The following is a 12890-nucleotide window of genomic DNA, read 5'->3' as shown; positions in this document are numbered from 1 at the left end:
AGTCTTGGAGGAACCCCCTGCGTCCCCTTGCTGCTTGGCAATTTATCACAGCATGATCCCATAGTCCCCTGCTGGCTGAGAGGAGCAGGTACTGTACTCCACGGGAAGCAATGGAGGCGGGCGATCGGCACCATTCGGGGCTCGGGCTTAGGGTTTGGCTGCTGTGCGTGTGGAGCTGAGCACAGAGTGATGGCACAGCAGAGGTCCATGGGGACAAGGGACACTTCAAGGCAAGATAAGGCATGTTGTTTGTGTTTGTTTCCTCTCCAGCGCTTTTGGACTATGGCTGCACCTGCTCTTGTTCTATGTTTAAAACCCATATGACTACATGGCACAACATGAGCTGCAGAATGCCGCAGAGAGCGAAGACATAATGAGATGTCTCGCACAGCTGGCCGAACTGTCGTCACAAAATCATCCAGGGCATTGATTTTATGGGTTACACAATGCTCCCTGGCATTAAAACGGGACATCTCCGAGACAAAATGTAGAAGGAATCCAGCTGCCCTTGGAGACAATATTACAATCACTGCCATGGCAACAGGGCATCAGCCTTATGAGCACATGAGCTCAAATGAACAATCTAAGTTGTTTTAGATACTCCGATGTTGCATGTTGTTGTTTTTTTCTTACAGCATACAATGATCTTGATGTTGGACTATTGTAAAACACAACTCTACTAGAGTCTATTGCTCCTTTTGGTCTGGTCCCGTCATTTCCAAAACATGATCCATTGTAGAGAGGTTTGCAGAAGTCCCTGAAGAGTTCTTTGTGGTTTCCCTCTAGGTTAAAGATCACTTTGCATAAGTCACAATGAATAAAGCTGCTTCACTCACAAAAGGAGACCTAGCAGCAGCTTCAAAGGACAGGCCTCACTGAATATTCAAAGACCGAACAAGTCGTGCAAGTCAAACGTGCCCGTCTCCTTACACGGTTAAGATCACGTCCAGACTGATTTGAGATAATGTAAAGATTGAGAACGAAGACAAAGACGGTGGGCAGTAATCCCAAAGCAGGTCTATCATCCTTCATGACAGCCCAGAAAGGGAAAGACTTTATCAGGTTGGGGCACCTGTGGATGGACGCACACACAGTTATGTGTGTATACTGTCAGCCGAAATGTTACTCTCCAGTGTGAGCAGGTAGCTTCATGAAGGTCGGTTAAAATGAATGAATGCTTTCATAAACTAGAAGTGCACAACTCGTTTTGAATGATATCAGCTGATTGAATGGGCATTATCAACGGTTATCAGCCTCATAGATATGGGTTAGAAGGGGACTACTTCACCTATTAGTAGGTTTAGAAGGCCGTTATCATCTATTCACATGGTTGATCACTGATACGAGTACAATAGGATGACGCCGACCTCGAGTGGTTGTACTAATTATGACGGGAACAAAGGAGAAAGTCAGGTGATGTAGTATAAAGACCAACAAAGTCCACATAGGGAGGTGGTCTGGGTAGATGGTCAGGTCAAACACAGGACTTTCACTCAGGAGAGAGCTCTTCATGTCCCGTGTGAAACCAAATGTCAACGTTGACTTATTTTACCTTACTTTTGTTACGTAACTTATGTACTTAACTAATGTGAAAGAACTTATATTAATAAGAAGTGAAAGCTAATGCTGCGTTCCATTTGTCCAGGTAGAAGTTTCAACTAGAACGCCCCCTTAAGTTGGATTTCAGAGTCGGAAAGTCGGACGAACCTCACCGACCCCGACCTCAAAATCCAAGATGGACTGAAGGCGACTGCTGTATTATCAAAGGACGCAAGTAAAACGTCCACCTACAAAGTGCCATACAAAAGAAAAACAACCTGTGTTGAACAATAAAAATGTCATGAATATGTACACTACTATAACTATTTACTTACTTATTTATTCATTTATTTTATTGCGCGGCCACTTCCCAGAGGAGCATAAAGTGAGCGATGGACATAAATGGAAGTTGGAAAAATCCAGCACACAGATTTTGAGAGCAATCTCAAACTTCATATCAAGGAGAGAGATTGTGTCTGGAGCTTTTGCCCTGTGTGTTAGTAAATAGCCTACAACTACATTAAATTCTGTTTATGTTGTGCTACTAGCACTACTAGCTACTGGTTGATAGCCGGTTGTTTGGGAACAGAGACGTTAATACATCCACCACGGTACAGGCTTTCAGCATACAGCCCATGGGTGTTTTATTAGATAATAAAAGTGATGAATTACAGCCAATATCCATTATTAAAGTCGCATACAGCTAGCATCCTAAACCTAACCAAGTAGTTTTGTTGCCTAAACCTAAATTGTTTTATTGTAAAAAATATCACCAAACCCAAAACAAGTGAACTCTGATGACATCATCTGGCTATTTGTTTTTAGAAAAACAGAACTTCAGAAAGCTCCACCAAAGCCACAGAGGACATAATAAGACTGTTTTTACAGGCTGGTTAGTGCTCTCCATGACGAGCGCTCCTTTGATTTCCGTATGTACTTATTCTTATATTGAATTATCAATTTGTACATGTGTCCATTACCTCACTGTTGCCATATTAGTTGTACAACAAATAAATCTGATGGCGTCATCCAATAAAGACATTAGAGGATGTATGCACGAAGAACGCTGCCGCTCAAAGCAACCGTCCAAATCGAGTACATTTCAGTCTCATTTGTTGTAGAGGTTTCTCCAGCTTTGTAAATATGGCATCATCGAAGTCAACAATGAAAAGATGAGCGCCGCATCCCTGACAGCTGATTTAAGGTAGATAAACAAAAATGCAGCAGATGACAACTGAGCAAAGTCACCGTAAAGTGGAGCAATTGTAGTAAATGATTGCGACCGCCTCGACTGGCAGGCCTCGTGTATCTGTTACAGTCAGTGATGTCAGCCAGCAGTTCAAAAACCAGCCATGGCTATTTTCTTTTCCTGTAATGTGATTAATTTCTACACAATACAGGCCCTGGCCTGCTTCTCTTCCTCCTGCTGCAGCCCAGAGCAAAGCCAGCCGCTGACACTCCCTAGGGGGTCTGAACCCAACTGCTAAAAGCAATACATATTCATTTGGACACAGGCTATACTACTATGAAGAACAACAACAAAAAAACAGAACAAACAAAGCAGCCATCTGTCAATACAAAAGGACGTCTGCAGTTTTACTGTTACATCAGGATGCATCATAATATAATCGGTATCAGCTGCCTCATCATTTTATATTAATAATACATAGTGTAAGAGCACACTGTGACAACAATATGCATTTTTAATCACCCAATTACAAAGCAGTGGGATGTGGACATGCTGCAAAACGCACAAATTTACAACAAAACGGTTCACACTCGTCCTTTCTCAGGCTGGATAATTCTCTGATTACAGGCGTCAGCAGCGTGGTATTACATTCATGAGTAGGAGGGATTGCCGGGTCGTGTCAGCAAGACTGATCTGGTACAACATGAACTACTTCTTCTAAAATGCTTCCAGAGCCATGGAGAGTCGTGCTCACGGAGCCAAACAACATGGTCCCAGACTCCACATGAACAAAGTCCCAAAAGTCAACTGAGAGAAACAAACTCACAATTTGGTCCTATTAGAATCTAGACATTCACTGATTTCCAAGAGCATCTTTGAAAGGCTGCCTCTTTGCACAGAAACAAACAAACAGAAACAGAAAAAAAAAAACACTCCTCAGTTAAACTACTGTCATCCCACATTGTGTTACTGAGTGCAGTACTCCCATATCTGCTCCAGGCTCCAAGAATCTTCTGTTCCACTGTGTCCTTTACAGGACCGGACAGGATGCACATGCTCCATGTTCTCAAAGCCTCGGGTGGGAGCAAAGACGGGGACGACACACACACACACATACAGATCTACTCTTAGTGGAGATGCACACAAGGGATTTTTAGTCTTGAGTGCCCCTTAAAGGTCTTTCCCCATTAGAAAATAGAGGTCGGCAGCATTAGGTCCACGCCTAAACACAGTAATCGTGTAGTACAAAGAGCGCGGCCGGGTCACACTGGCAGTCCATTAATGCGGCTGGCTTTGAAAAAGACAGAAACTGACAGCCGCTCAGCTCCTCTTGCTGCCTGTGATCCACAGTGACAGACAGGAGGAGAACTGGACTGCACATTTGGAAGAAACACACATTTTTAGAGGCGTCGTGGTTTAGAAAAATCCGACTCGTGTTGTAACCAGGTTGAGTTAATCCATTCCCTCTCCTTTGACTCTGCAGATAGTAATTACCATATATTTCTGGCATGCTCTGACATTGGCCTGTCAGATGGAGAGTGAGTGTGTGGTTACCGCATGGAGGCAGCACCCCGCTCTGCCTTTGTGCTCGGATCTGGACTGGCAGGGTGTGTTATGTCTGATCTGCACTAAGGCCCTTCTTCATCGTCCCTCCACTGCTGACAGTAAGAGCAGGTAGGATCTCTGATCACATTGGTCACATTAGCAGACAGTAGAAACCAAAACCTGTTCCTGCTAAGTCTAACTCCTGCTACATTGATGTGCTTTTGGAGGCCAATACGTCTAATATTTTTCAAGTTGCTGCTCACTTTGCCTTTACAGTTGATCGCCGTGGTCAGACAGTTTATGCAAGTTATAAATGCAGTATAGTCGGACTAATAAATCAGCTATCGGCGATAGTATATTGCTGGTTGTTTTTCCTTTTGAGCGATTTCTTAGGCGATGTTTGTCATTTTATTTTGGTAATTTAATGGTCTGCCTCCGAAGAACGAGAGCTGCTCAGCCGCTGCTCTGAAGGCAGAAAGAGAGAGACAGCGGAGGAAAACAACGTGTAGAGCCGGCATATTTTCATATATAACTCTGTGAAATAAAGGTTAATATATTGAAGTAGGTCATATTAGTACTCTTAACTCATAACTGTCTGTTTAGGGTGTCGGTAATTGGGTAGTGGGGGCAAAAAATATACTTCAAATATTTCCTCTAGCACAGACTCTCTTGCTTTTCTTGTCCATTGCTGAATGAATAAAGAATGACACTTATGCACCTATAGGTGGCTCTATGCATGCATGTATGTGTGTGTATGTGCTAGAATGTGAGTCCCAGTGAGCAGCAGAAAAAGGTGTGACGCAGATAACTGAAGGTGTGATTTGCCCTGTTCGCTTCTTCTTACATATCCTTTATTCATCTCGGGCTTTGTCATCCTCACATTGATATTTCTCTCTAATCTGTGATGTGTGTTATTGTCAGTGTGGTAGGTGATGCTGTACGTGTGTTGTAAATCAAGGATATTTTTTCTGAGATACATCATGATGTCTGTATCGCCATATTGGTGATGTAATACAGTTTCAATGAAAATTAAATTCATTAAATAAAAAAAAATAAAAATCTGAATCTTGCACAAACATAACTTATGAGACAGGAGATGATACTGAAATCCTGCAACAGTATTTTGAAAAATAAAAATATATATCAATAAAAAATATTAAATGTATTAAAAAATTTTATTGCATCGAATTAACCATCAAAATCAAAACAAGTAAAGCAGCAGAAAAGTTGCCTTATATGAAATGAAAAAAATTGGATCAAAGATAATCAAAGGTAACAAGTTAAGGTCAATCATCATCTGTATCACTGACACTTTAACCTTCGATGTCCGGTGGCAACTGTAACTTACTTTAAAATAGATCACAAAGAACACAACAGAGCCTCTGAGGAATCCAAATGTTATGACTATAACTGCTGTTCCCTGAAGACGAGGAAGCAGATTGCAACATACTATCTGATGCAGCTGTAGCTCTGGCTTGCATCATTCTTTCAACAGGTAAGACTAAGCGCGCTGGGACGTATGGGACAACATGCATCCTCAATGGTCCTGCACTCACGAGACAGTCGTTAACAGTTATACAGCTACTGTTCCACCGCAGGTCAAACCAATAACCTTATTCTACCAAGAGGAAAATATACTTTTAATAACATCCACAATAAACATCTAGCTTTTTAAAAGTGGACTCTAAAGAGGATTTAGGATCAAAATCCAGGCAGCAGAACCAGAGATATTGTCTTTTTTATACCACGTCTTCATCTTCCTTGTCAAAACCTGGTGCCAACATTACCCACGATGCAACTTGACTTCCGACAGTTCGGTCAGAAATTTGTGTGCTTTAGCCTTGAGATTCTAGCCTCAAGCAGAGATGAGGAGCAACAGGGGCCTGGTAAGATCACTACTTATCCACATCCCCCGATTTATTTAATTTTCAAACTCATAGTCTTCAGTCCCGACCAACGCTGACTCGAGTGACATCACTTGAGGCAATTTATCAGACTTTTCACAAATACAATAGTACTCCTCAAAACTTGTTAACAGTCTTTGGAGAGATGGAGTTCCCCTTTAAGGCCGTTCTGTTTTTATTTTGACAATATTTTGGTGCTTACTGGTCATATCTGTAGTGTTCTGACACATGCTAATGAAACATTGATGAACTAAACTAGAGCTGCAACAATAGGCTGCCCTTTGATTCGCTCGATCGTCAACAGATTAATTGTCAACAAATTAAAAGTCAACAAATTCCGGCTTCTCAACTGTGAAGATTGGCTGTTTTTCTTTGTTTTATATCATTGACTATCAATTGACTATTTGGGACTGTTCTTTGCATAAAACAAGACAGCTGACACTGCCACCTTGGATTTTAAGAAAAATTGTGATGGCTATTTTCATTATCTTTTGACATTTTATAGGGAAAGATTTACCAGATACACGTATTGGATTTATCGCAATTATCAGTTATGTAGGAAAACAAACATATTTGACCTGAAAATGTTAAACCACTTTATTGTTTTTTGGAGGACATAAACCAGAATATCAAGCACCCACAATTAAAGTAAACCTGCTTGTTTCAGTGTAAAGCTCAACACAGTCCGAGAGCAGTGAACAATCCCACTAACTGAGCTGAACTCTTTGCACCAGTAGATGCAGTAATATAGCTGTAGAGGCTAGCCAGCTATGAGGTGTTATGGACTCAACTTAGAATTGCGGTCCAGTGCTCTGCTAAGCAAGCTGGGTGCTGTGGACGGAGCTGTCATGTTTTCGACAATTGTTATTTTCCCCTTGCACAGCAGGTGACAGCGCATTTCTTCTGGGATGAAATCCCCACGGGCACTGAGGGATTTGTGTTTATGCAGCGGCACCGGGGAGCCTGAGGACATGACGTGTGGCTGCAGCCCAGCAGAGAGGATGGAGGTGCTTACACACTGTCGCCCACGAAGAAAAAGAAACGGGAACGTCTGAATTTAGTTCTTTACACCTACTAATACACACATCTATACATGTGAACCTACAGTATGCTCCACAACCTTCGCTTCTCTCTCTCTTTTAGACTTTCACACCCCTCACACATACACTTCAAATGCAACAATAACAACAGCTATGTGTACTGTAAACTTTAAGAAGCTTAAAAAGAGATTTAGGAAGCATGTCACTCACACATGTCTTCGGGGAAATGATCGTGCGCTGCACTCAGACTCCTCTGTGACCTTTTCCTACGTGATTAGAAACTCCAATCAAGTCAGAGTGTCACTGCCTGAAAACACACCAGATCCCGTTTCATGCTGCTGTCATGTTGTTCGCTGCTTGTCACTGAAGCTTCTCTTCACTGTGAGGTAACTGAGCCACATTGCGTCAAAACTGAAATGGGTTTGGAGAAAAAGGCTCTGTGAGTTCGGCATGGATGGTGTGACAGTGACATGTGGTATAATTCCAGAGAGCTGGAGTCCCCAGACAGATGAAGAGGGGGAAATATGACTGAATGTGGGATTGTGAAAGCAGATTACTCATGGAGATTGTGAAATGTGTCGTCTGCTAATCAGATTAAGAGCAGAATAATCCATGATGGAAAAAAAGAGAAATATACTAAATATGAGTCATGTACAGTATCATCAACAAACACCACTGGAGTAAACATGTCCTTCCTCATTAGTGTATGTATGGAGAGGTTTGTGATGATACCTTCATCTCACAGTGACTTCAAAAGGATCTCTTACATTCTGTATTTGACATTAAAAGTCACAATTTGCAGGATATTCAAGTAAGTCATTTGAATACTGTTGCTAGGTGACGCACAACAAAAATCAATGTTGCCTTGTTCTCTTTTTTAAAAATGATGATTGATTTTGTGTTTTTTTAATTTCCACATTATGTTTAAGAGTTACAAAAGGGGAAGATAACAAGATCAACATTTTTAAAAGATGAACTCAGAATATAAGAAAATAAAGTGGGTTGTTCAAATGGACTTTTCTCATGAACTTGATAAGCTCCAGCACCAACCATACAGGGATTTGCACCACTTCTGTTAAACATGGCTCTTTAATAATCCAGTATATTTTTAATAAATGTTTATATGATCATTCCAACCATTGTCCTGGCTCAAAATTAGATTTTTTTTTCTCTTTTACAGCCCTGAATAAAATCCAACATCCCCATAGTGACTTTGAATATACCTGATAATCTGAAATAATAATAAACCTCTACAGTTAGCCTATATATTTGGATTATTCTGTGTATTTTCTATGTCATTATAATATTTAGAGGCGTTAAATTCGATATTTAGAGTCTTAATATAGCAGCAAACAACTATTTGCTATGTAAAGATACAGAGGAGTAATGTCTACCTGAGCAGAGAATGAAGTTGCTCTCCCTCTGTGTGCGTTGTAATCTGAGTTTCTCCGTGCTTTGCGTGCCTTTCAACAGATTTGCTCTGAATTTCAAACTTTGCACCTTCAGGCCCTGATCAGACAGGGTGCGTTTTAGCAGCCTGGGGCGGCTTTTTCTAATTGTTTTCAATGAGATTGAAGCGTTTTGCATGCTGCTTTTGTTGCTGAGCGCCTCGTGTTTACAGGAGTGCTCTGAACTCCTCGAGTTGAAAAAAACTACTACTACTACCACTTCTACTCAGACCGGAAAAGCGATTTTTTCTCATTGTGGTTTTTCTCATTGTGGTAGCTTGCTGGATATCCGGAGCTTTATGACTTTGTAGATACCATGATCTGAACAGAAAACAGCAGGAGGCAAATTAGTGCAGTACTTGAGATTACAGTTAAATTAATTATCATTAATTAAAACTCTACTATTAACTATTTGGGTTGCGTACAGTTCATGGTTTGTATTAAGGAAACGTTAGCACTCATTTGATGGGTGCCTAGCAGCATATAAAATAAAAAGACAGCGAACTGCAAAAAACGCTCTGTCTGAATGGGCAACAAAAAGCCAGTGCGGTGTGCTCCGTGTTTTCCACCTGAAAAACGCGCTCTGTCTGAGCACCACCTTAAACATCTTTCTTTTATGGAAAAATTTATTATATATATGGCATTATAATCCTAAAATATTTCTCTGTTATCAGTATTGTATTTATAACTTGTGGCTTTATCCACCTTTGCTTTTGTTTGAATTCATCATAGAGTAGCTACGCAACAGGGAGTTTCTGATATTTGTCTTATTAATAATGATATTCGAGGCTCTACAGGTTATGGGGGCGAGAAGGTGCCACATTCATGACATACTCAAACCAGGAAACTACCACCAGTTTACCACCATGAAACTACAGGCGTTGGTTTATCCTTTAATTTAAGGTTTAATAATCTTGTTTTTGTTTAATGTATGAAGCTGCTGTATATACAGCACAGTGACACATAAAGACTAACCTCCCTAAAGATGCAGCACACATCCACTCATGCACATCACATGACTGTGGTGATGGGTAGTTCTGACTTATACAGTAGATGTGTGCTATCCTACGAGCAGCACACCATCCACACCCATTTATCGAGCTCCTTCTTCTGTCCGAACACGTCTTTCTGCATGGACGGGCTCACGCTGCATTCAGCGGGCACGGACAGCTGTCTGCCATGCATAATGTGTCCTCTGAGAGCCCCCTCTGGCAGGTGGAGACCCTCCGGAGCCTCGGGCATTCACCGAGGGTGCCACCGCTATGGGAAGGTCTGTAAACATATGGTGCTGAATAGGGATGTGCAGAGGTTTTCCTTGAATGTGCCACCCACATGCAGAATTTGATTAAAATGCAATGAGGTCCTTGTGAGGGAGGGAAGGTGGCCCGACAGTCATTATTGTCTTGTTATTGGCTGTCAGGCTGCTGATGCCACACTGAGATATCTCAAAGGAATGCCATAAAATATGACTGCAGATGAATGAACATATGAGATTTTCTCCAACTCTAAGCATGCAATAGAGCACTACAAGCACTGAATATGTATCACCTTCTTTTTTTCAGCTTTTATTTTCTCATATATAGTTTGGTATTCAGGGTTTGGGGCAGGTGCTATGCTTTATTACACCTGCTCAAAGCAACCTGATGCAACATGAAACAGGAAATTCTCTCTATTCAGAAGGAGGGAAATTGGCTCACGAATAGGACCTTGTAATGGCCGTCACCCATATCAGGACAGTGTCACCTACACAAACAAACTTTACAATTTGTTTTGATCAATTGTAAATGGTCAGGACAGGAAAATTCGTTTCCCTAGGTCAAACAGCCCTTAGAATAAAGAAGAAGAAAGCATTTCATGAATGTAAAATTGTACTCCCTTATCACCAACACTTTTCATTCCCTGTTAGGCTGCCTGCAGATTTTTGTATTTCCTCACATCCTGGGCACAGTCTCTCATATCATGGTGTGGTATTTGGCCTTTTCCTCATTAGTTATCTTGTTTCAGTGAATTTATGACCAGGCCAATTGCCAGGAAAAAGCTGTTGGTATTATACGTTTCTGCAAACATCAAATGTGGACATTTTTGCACATGGGTCGGACCGAATGAGGTAGTATATCAAGTGACCGTTATTGAAAGTTATATGGTATAATAACGAGTATAACGAGCGAGGAAGTCCTCTAAGGGCGGGCGGGAATGGTGGTGGAGCGGTAAAAAAAACAGGTGTTAACGCTAGTTGTAAAACGTTACATAAGAAAGTCCGCTATGGGCAATTGTTATTTATTTGACATAGTTGAGTTGTTACGGTCGTTACATTGTTGCGTTACGTTGTTGCGTTACGTTGTTGCGTTACGTTGTTGCGTTACGTTGTTGCGTTACGTTGCGTTGTTGCGTTACATTGTTGCGTTACATTGTTGTGTTAAGTTGTTGCGTTACTTTGTTGTGTTACGTTGTGTTACTCTGTTGCGTTACGTTGTTATGTTACGTTACGTTACGTTACGTTACGTTACGTTACGTTACGTTACGTTACGTTGTTAAGGTATTACTTGAACACAGACCATGATCTTTTTTCTTGCCTAAACCTAACTAATTGTTTCACAACGTTAATCACGTGGCATTGTGTGTTTCTGCAAGTGTGATACGAGGCTGATATGAAATGTATTTATGAAACTTATTTTTGGTTCAGAAACATCGCCCTTCAACGTCTCCGTGGTTTGCAGAAAAGTACAATGCCAACATTGTTTCTGGTGACTTTGTTGCTCCTGACAGGCCGAGCAGATCTGCAATAAAATAATAAAGCTGAGATTGATGAGCTGCTTCCTGAATTCTTGCCCCTAGTAAAGCAAAAGGAAAGCTTTAAACTGAGGCACCACAGTCTGTAACTACTGTCCAATTTTTATATTAGATTTAATTGATTCTGATCATAAAAGCAGTGCAGTTCAAGTTACTAACATCACATGTGAACTTTGAGTGTTCACTGTTGCATTTTAGAAATGCATTTATCCTACTCTTCCAAACATCTCTTTTGTGTCTGTATAACATGAACATCTGCATCAATTAGCAAAATCAAATTGATCTGCCAATGAAATGTGAATTCATTTAAAAACATTCACAAACATTTCTTTATCTCATAAACATAATGTAACTGACAAAAATTGCATTGTAGACCTTTAAAGTGAATGCAGTGGCATTCACTGTAATGGATAACACAATTCAAAAAGAGCCTGATCCATGATATATTTAACGGTAATGAAGTGAAACCACTGGCAACAGAGAAGGAAAAATATATTTAAAAGTAGTAGTTAAAAATAGTGCTGTAATGCTTTTCATGACAAATCCCCTACCATGTCTGTTGCTCACAGCCCCAAGCCCACTTTTTTCCTACAGAAGATGTAAATCTATAAAAACAGGTCACAAACTAATGGTTTCATTTTTCAAAAAGGTACAATAATTAGCTAAAACACTTGGGCACTGTAGTTTTAGCAAACGTTACTCAAACAGAAGGAAATGGTGTATTTATTAGAGTCTATTTTCAGCAGCGGATTGATACACATTTAGTGTATTCCTGAGTATTTACAGCAGCAGGATGGGACTGAGTCAAAATAAACTTCGGTGTGTGTGTGTGTTCTTGGGAATGAAGGAACATGGTCTTTTAAAATTAAAACTACAAAACTACAAGTGTTTTCAAAAGGCAAAAGAAGCATCTGCATCATGCTCCTGACATTTCTGAAATCAATAAATAATAATTATATACAAATAAATAAAACATCTGCCAAATTTCAAACAAGCACTAAATGTACATGAAACAAATATGATCATGTAGACTGACTATAATTGTAACATCTAGTTGCAGGTTGAAGCCTTGTAGAGATCTCAGGTTAGGACGACACATTTTTATTCAATGTACTTTATGCCACTAATTTCCTTTACAGGCCAATTCGGTTTTAATTAATTAAAAACATAAATTCTCTACTTCAATTTGCTGACTAATGACTTTCTGGTTAACGGATATCCTAACCTAAATTTCAAGGTAATCACTTTGGTTTCGGCATGACGTGGAAGAAACAAATCTATGTTGCCAGGTTACCGGCAGCATTCCCTTCTACAAGCAGAGGCAATGCCATTTTGGATGTAACAAAAGCAACGAATCAGGTCAACAAAGAAAACCAGTACTGGCAAAACACTTAGGTCTTTGCCTGCAGAGTGATTGCTTTTCATTGTTGCCAGT

At 40.5% G+C, this 12890-nt stretch overlaps 1 protein-coding gene across 1 annotated transcript in view; it reads right to left on the bottom strand.

The window, feature by feature from the left end:
• cntn4 (contactin 4) overlaps nt 1-12890 on the bottom strand; it is a 169957-nt gene that overhangs the window by 74830 nt on the left and 82237 nt on the right. The window lies entirely within an intron of this gene.

The sequence above is a fragment of the Sebastes umbrosus genome, chromosome 1 (genome assembly GCF_015220745.1).
Source record: "Sebastes umbrosus isolate fSebUmb1 chromosome 1, fSebUmb1.pri, whole genome shotgun sequence".
In the NCBI taxonomy this organism is placed as follows: Eukaryota; Metazoa; Chordata; class Actinopteri; order Perciformes; family Sebastidae; genus Sebastes; species Sebastes umbrosus.
The sequence above is the reverse complement of the archived record's forward strand: the minus strand, read 5'-3'. Positions and strand labels throughout refer to the sequence as shown.